Consider the following 6000-nt stretch of genomic DNA (forward strand, 5'->3'; position numbering starts at 1 on the left):
AGAGTCCAGCTTTTATTCCACTGTCTCCTAACTGTGTCACATTGGCCAAACTACCCTGCCTCTCTGAGACATGGCTTCCTTTTCTGTAAAATGAGAATAACAATGTTTGGCTTGCTCTCTTACTTACGTTAGACTCAAATGGAAATTCTTTGTAAACTCTAAAATGTTCTATTATCATAACTTCAAATTAAAAGAAGCATTTTTCTTGCTTTGCTGATCATCCAGATAAACTTAAACAATAATTTTACATTCTTGATTTTAAAAATCACAGTTTATTTATTTATTTATTTATTTATTTATTTATACTGAGGATTGAACTCAGGGGTACTAGGTCACTGAGCCACATTCCCCAGCCCCATTTTGTATTTTATTTAGAGATAGGGTTTTCTGAGTTACTTAGCACCTTGCCATTGCTGAGACTGACTTCGAATTCTCCATCCTCCTGCCTCAGCCTCAACATGCTGCTGGGATTATAGGTGTGTGCCACTGTGCCCTGTGGGGGAAAAAAATCACAATTTTTAAGCCTACATGCTTCTGACAATTTCCTGTGAGCTGTTGACTTTGAACCACTTAAGGAGTTTTGCCCTCAAATTCTGTCATGGGAGCACCATAATGTTACCAAATTTGCAAGCAGATGTGCCCCATTTTAAATCCTGGCTCCACCTCTTACCAGGTTTTAGGCAAATTTCTTACTCCAGTTAAGCTTCAGTTTTCCATGGATATGGGAATGATAATACCTGCTTGATAAAAGTGTTATGAGAATTGTGAAATATGTCTCAAAAGCATCCAGCACTAAACATCAATGAATGGTAGATACTTTTCGATGGTGAGGATAATGCATAATGGGAGGGCAACTGACACTTGTTCCAGGCCATCTCGTTATTATGGCCAATTTGAATTACTGAATCAGAGAAAGTGGAGATAGTTAAGGTCTTAGTAATTAGTAGCTAACTGTTATTAGTTATTACAAAGTTTCTACAGTCAATTTTCCAGGTCAAAGACATATAAATTAACAAATGTATTCCTTTGTTAGCAAGGATGATTTTCAAAGCGAAGCAAAAATAGAAACAGAATTTTTTTTCTGACATCTTTAAAAATGAGTATGACAATGTTTTTCCTGTTTAAGTTTTAAATTTGATGTTATGATATATAGTGTTTATAATCTGTTTCATTCATAGGTAAATTTGTGGTCGTTCCTTGGTAAAAGTAACCTAGAGAGGAAAGTGTTAATGTTTCTAAGTTATAATAAGTGGAAAGTGACATCATGAACAGAGTATCTCATTCTGATGGTCAAAGGTTATCCCTTTTCCCCCTCTGGAGATTTTCATAATGCTCAAACATTTACAAACTAACTCAATATAATTTTTTCAAATATGTGCAATATTTGCTCATTTGGAGATTTGTGATCCTCTGGCTCTTGTCCTTATTTTCAAGAGCCTCCTCTAACAGTCATTAGTGTGACAGTGACAGGGTGGGAAAGAAAACATAAAAGGTCAAAAGTAAAAACAGTCTGACATCTCATATATCAACCTTCCGATATGAGTCATCACAAGGGCTTTGTAAGAAAATACAAAAGCCCCAAAACTTTTGTGACAAATGCTGTTACTAGTTCTTGCCGTAAACCGGATATTTCACAGGGTGAGAGTGTGGCCCCTGTTCCGGGCAGAGGATCCTACCGCAGGCACCCTTTCACGGAGTGAGTCTTTTCCAGACTAAATCACAGCATCTCCTGACGGAGAGGAGCAGAGGCAAGCACAGTTGGAGAAGACCGTGGTGAAGAAGCACCGTAGAGGACTAAAAGGGAAGGCAGGAGCAAATCCTCAGTGAAATGCAGCTCCTGGAGCAGCCTGCCAGGCGCCAAAAGCATGTGGACTTAAGGAAGTCCGTGGAGGAGAGGGAGGGGGATGGGAGGGAGGAGAACGGAGAAGAAGACGGAGAGAGGGAGAATGAAAGAGGAGAGAGAGGGGAGAGAAAAGAGAAAAGGTTGGGGAGTTGGGGGAAGCAAAGACCATGGAGGAGGAACTGAAAAGTTCAGGAGAAAAGGGACATAGTAGAACAGGAGCCAGACATGGCAGTATAATCTTTAAAATAGTGTGCAGCATGGTAGCACAGCAGAGGAATCCATAAATCTCTAGCAAACACATCATGATAGGCATAGAAGAAATAAAAAAAGGAAACCAATGGAAATAAAGAGGACCAGGAACAAACAGATTCAGAATAGCAAATTCAGATTAAAAAGTGACTGGGTGCTGGCATGGTGTCGCAGGCCTGTAATCCCAGTGTTTCAGGAGGCTGAGGCAGGAGAATTGGGAGTTCAAAGCCAACCTCAGCAATGGTGAGGTGCTAAGCAACGCAGTAAGACCCTGTCCCTAAATAAAATACAAAATAGACTAGGGATGTGGCTCAGTGATTGAATGCCCCTAAATTCAATCCCCGATATCGCCCCCAACACACTGAAAAAAAAAAAAAAAGTGATGAGGTGTGTTGTAAGAGGAGGTATCTGTGGTCACAGTTCAGGTCTCAGCTGTGAGAAGGCAATTGGAAGTAATCTTAATGCTTAATTTAAATGTTAGTTTAAATGTTATTGCTTTTTCCCATGGCACATACTTAAATAATAATAAGCAAGTTCTTTATCTTTTTTTTCTTTTAAAATAAAATATATTAAAAGTATGAAACTTCCCAGGAAGGTGAAATAACATTATTAGAGGTACAACAGGCCCATGGGCTTGACACAGTTTAATCTGGCTGGAGTCACACCACACAGGCCATCACTGCAGACTGCAATGGGGTCTTAAATATAAAATGGTTTTCAGATAAAACTCCAGAGAAAATGAACATCTAAGCAAGATAGACAGCAAAACTACCAGGAGGGGCAGCACTGGATTCCTAGATGACCCTTAGGCCAGGATAAACCTGAATTCCGGCACTGAGACTGTTCTGACTTGCACAAAACTGCATCCTCCCCAGGACAGAGACTGCTTTTCACGTGTGATTACAATGTGACTGTGATACAACTCGGTGACTGCTGGTGTTCACCTGAACAAGCATCAGACAGGACTCTCCTAAAGCAGCAGCTACAGCAAGCTTGCTGACTCCTAAAGCAGCAGCTGTCCTCTGGGGAGCTGCCCCATGGAGCCCGCACCAGCCACTGCAGCTCTGAGCAGAGGAGGGTGGCATTCCAGCTCCGGGAGGGGAGGGCAGCGCCTGAGGCTGGCAGGGAGGCACACAGCACCACCCGGCGTGCCTGCGGGACAGGAGTTGGCTGCGGACTTCACTCCACCTTCAGCTGCATTTTCCACTGGTGAGCACAGGCCGAGCATTCTCCACAAAGTCATCGATAAGGACAGGCCACGCCCCTTCTTCTTTGTAGTTAGACATATCATCTGCAATCATGTTTCCAAAATCTAGCAGAAGATTCCAAGTGTCCCTTGGAATTGATCTTTTGTGATGTTCTAGCAGGAATGTGTTCCAAAGATCTAAAAATTTAAACCTTCCCGATAACACTATATATGCAACAGCCATTTCTAAATCTAGGGACCCGCAGGGTAAGGCTAAGATGATTATCTCGTCCTGCTCATAAGCCTACATCCTTACCACTTAGGAAGAACTCTAAGTGGGGACCACATCTTAATGATGACAAGCTCTCCCATTGGGAAATGGAGCTGAACCTAGGCCCTTCTGCCCAGGGCTTTTAGCAAAGGTAAAGGTAAACTGGTAGAAGTCCTTGAACTTCACAGAGGCCTGCAGCTCTTGCTCCAGCCTGGGCAGGAGGACTTTCAGCTTCTCAGTTCTGTCACACCCAAGCTCTGTCATGCTGTCCATGAATTCCTTCCTGCTGAATTCACACTTAGTGGCAGCCCTGAACTTCCATGCTATGACCAGCATGCTGATGCTGGCAGGTCCAGCCTCAGATCATCACAGAACTGCTGAATCCCATCAATCCTGATTCTGTCTCCATCCTGCAGATCATGCTCGCTAGCGCTGGTGCCAAGTTCTTTATCTTTGTTCAAGTTCTAGACTAAGAAGAAGTTAATAAGTACATCAAAAATAGGGAGACAGCAGAAAATTCATTTTATTGTTCTTGTTCCCTTTTTTTGCTGCAGTGTTTTTCAAATGTAAGAAATTCTAATCGATGTTGAATTAAATTGAAGCAGACTCTTTTGAGGTTTTCCTACCTTTGGAGTCTGTGTGGCTTTTGTTATCTGGTCACTCAGCATTGGCGTTGGCTGGGGTCCGATGCTCCTTGTGGGAAGCTACATAGTCCCCCCTGCCATGTGCTGTTTATGCTGATGAACACATGCCTGGCCTTCTCTTCCACCATGACATTGTCATTCAGCCATCAATTAGGCTTCTTCTGGGTCTTCTTTTTACATAAAGTCTCAAGATACATCCTGAGCACTACACATAAAGACTGGTAAGCTCTGTGAGTTAGTTGTTTGATTTTGTTTTAAATCATATTCTCCCCACCCCATTCTATTTATCCAACTCCAAGCATCATTTTTTTTTTTTAATTCCCTATATCTTAGATAGAGTTCACCTGCTTGCCAAGAATAAGTTGTCAGAGCCCAGTAAACAATATCTCTATTTAGCTCCCTCTCATTAGTTGGGCTGTTCTCTATCAGTCAAAGAGGTGTCATGCTGCAAACAGATCGGCACTGCTACAAGGTTCTGTTTATACCTCTGATTGCTAAAGAGGTAGATAGGGAAATTCAGTAGAGTGTGCTTTTAAAATCATTTACACGGGTTCTTTAAAAGCATTTTAAGATAGACCATCAGTTGAACTAGGTGAATATTGTGTACTTATATGTTAGACAGAGTGACTCTTTACTACTGTGCTCTTTCTTGTAGAATAGGATTATTTTTGCAATAAGACATATTTATTAAGTAGTTACAATGAATAGTTAGGGGCTAAGTCATAATGATTTGAAAATGAACAGAGAAATTTAGAAGTTACCTTCCCCCTGCTTCTAAGACCAAGTTGAAGAATCTACCTGTAATTTTTATATTAATATTCTGATTTTCTTCCAGTTACAGTGAATAAATTGTATATGATTCTGACACTATCTAAACAAGATTGTCTTCATTTAAGAACTTCATTTTTACTATCACCCCCCTCATCATAAATTTCTCCTCTGCAATCATATTTTTTAGCATCATATTTATTAGCAAATAAACATATCTTACTTTTGGAAAACCTCCTCTAGACCACTTGTTCTATTTTAAAGGTTATTGAAAGATAATTTTCAAAAAGGGTAAAAGTATGACTCTCCTGCAGATATGATGAACAAATGTTAAAGATTTTTACTTATTATTAATGTGAAAATCAGTAAGTTATTACACATAAAGAAGAATCCAACCATCTCACACCCATTAGGATAGGTACCCATAACAATAACAGCAATGATATAAACAAGCCAGAAAACAAGTGTTGGTAAGGATGTGGAGAAATTGGCACCCTTTTATACTGTTGGCGTGGATGTAAAAAAACACAGTTACAGTGGAGGATAGTGTGGCAGTTCCATGCAAAAATCAGCAACAGAATTCCTGTATTATCCACCAATTCTATTTCTGAGTTCATAAGAAAGAGTCAAAAGCAGGGTCTTGAGAAGATTTTGTTTACCTGTGCTCATGACAGCATTATCCACAGGAGCCAAAAGATGGAAGTGTCTACTGATGGATGAATGGATAAACAAAATATGATTTTATATGTATCTATAAAACTATATCTACATATAGATATCTACATATAGGTAGAGATAGAAATAGAGATGTTTCAGTCAGTTTTTTAGACTTCGTGACCAAAAATCTAACAAGGACAGCATAGAGGATAAAAGTTTATTTGGGCCTCATGGTTTCAGAGGTCTCAGTCCATATATGGCCCACTCCACTGCTCTGGACCCAACATGATGCAAAATACTAAGGAAAAAGGGTGTAGTGGAGGAAAGTAGCTCAGGACATGCCACCAGGAAGCAGAAAGAGGAATCTGATCACAAGGGACAA

General features: G+C 40.4%; 1 pseudogene; it reads right to left on the reverse strand.

Moving 5' to 3' along the window:
• Positions 1-3282: 3282 nt before the first annotated feature.
• LOC124982824 (DCN1-like protein 2) lies at positions 3283-4217 on the reverse strand (annotated as a pseudogene).
• Between the last annotated feature and the right edge of the window lie 1783 nt (positions 4218-6000).

The sequence above is a fragment of the Sciurus carolinensis genome, chromosome 4 (genome assembly GCF_902686445.1).
Source record: "Sciurus carolinensis chromosome 4, mSciCar1.2, whole genome shotgun sequence".
Taxonomy (NCBI): domain Eukaryota; kingdom Metazoa; phylum Chordata; class Mammalia; order Rodentia; family Sciuridae; genus Sciurus; species Sciurus carolinensis.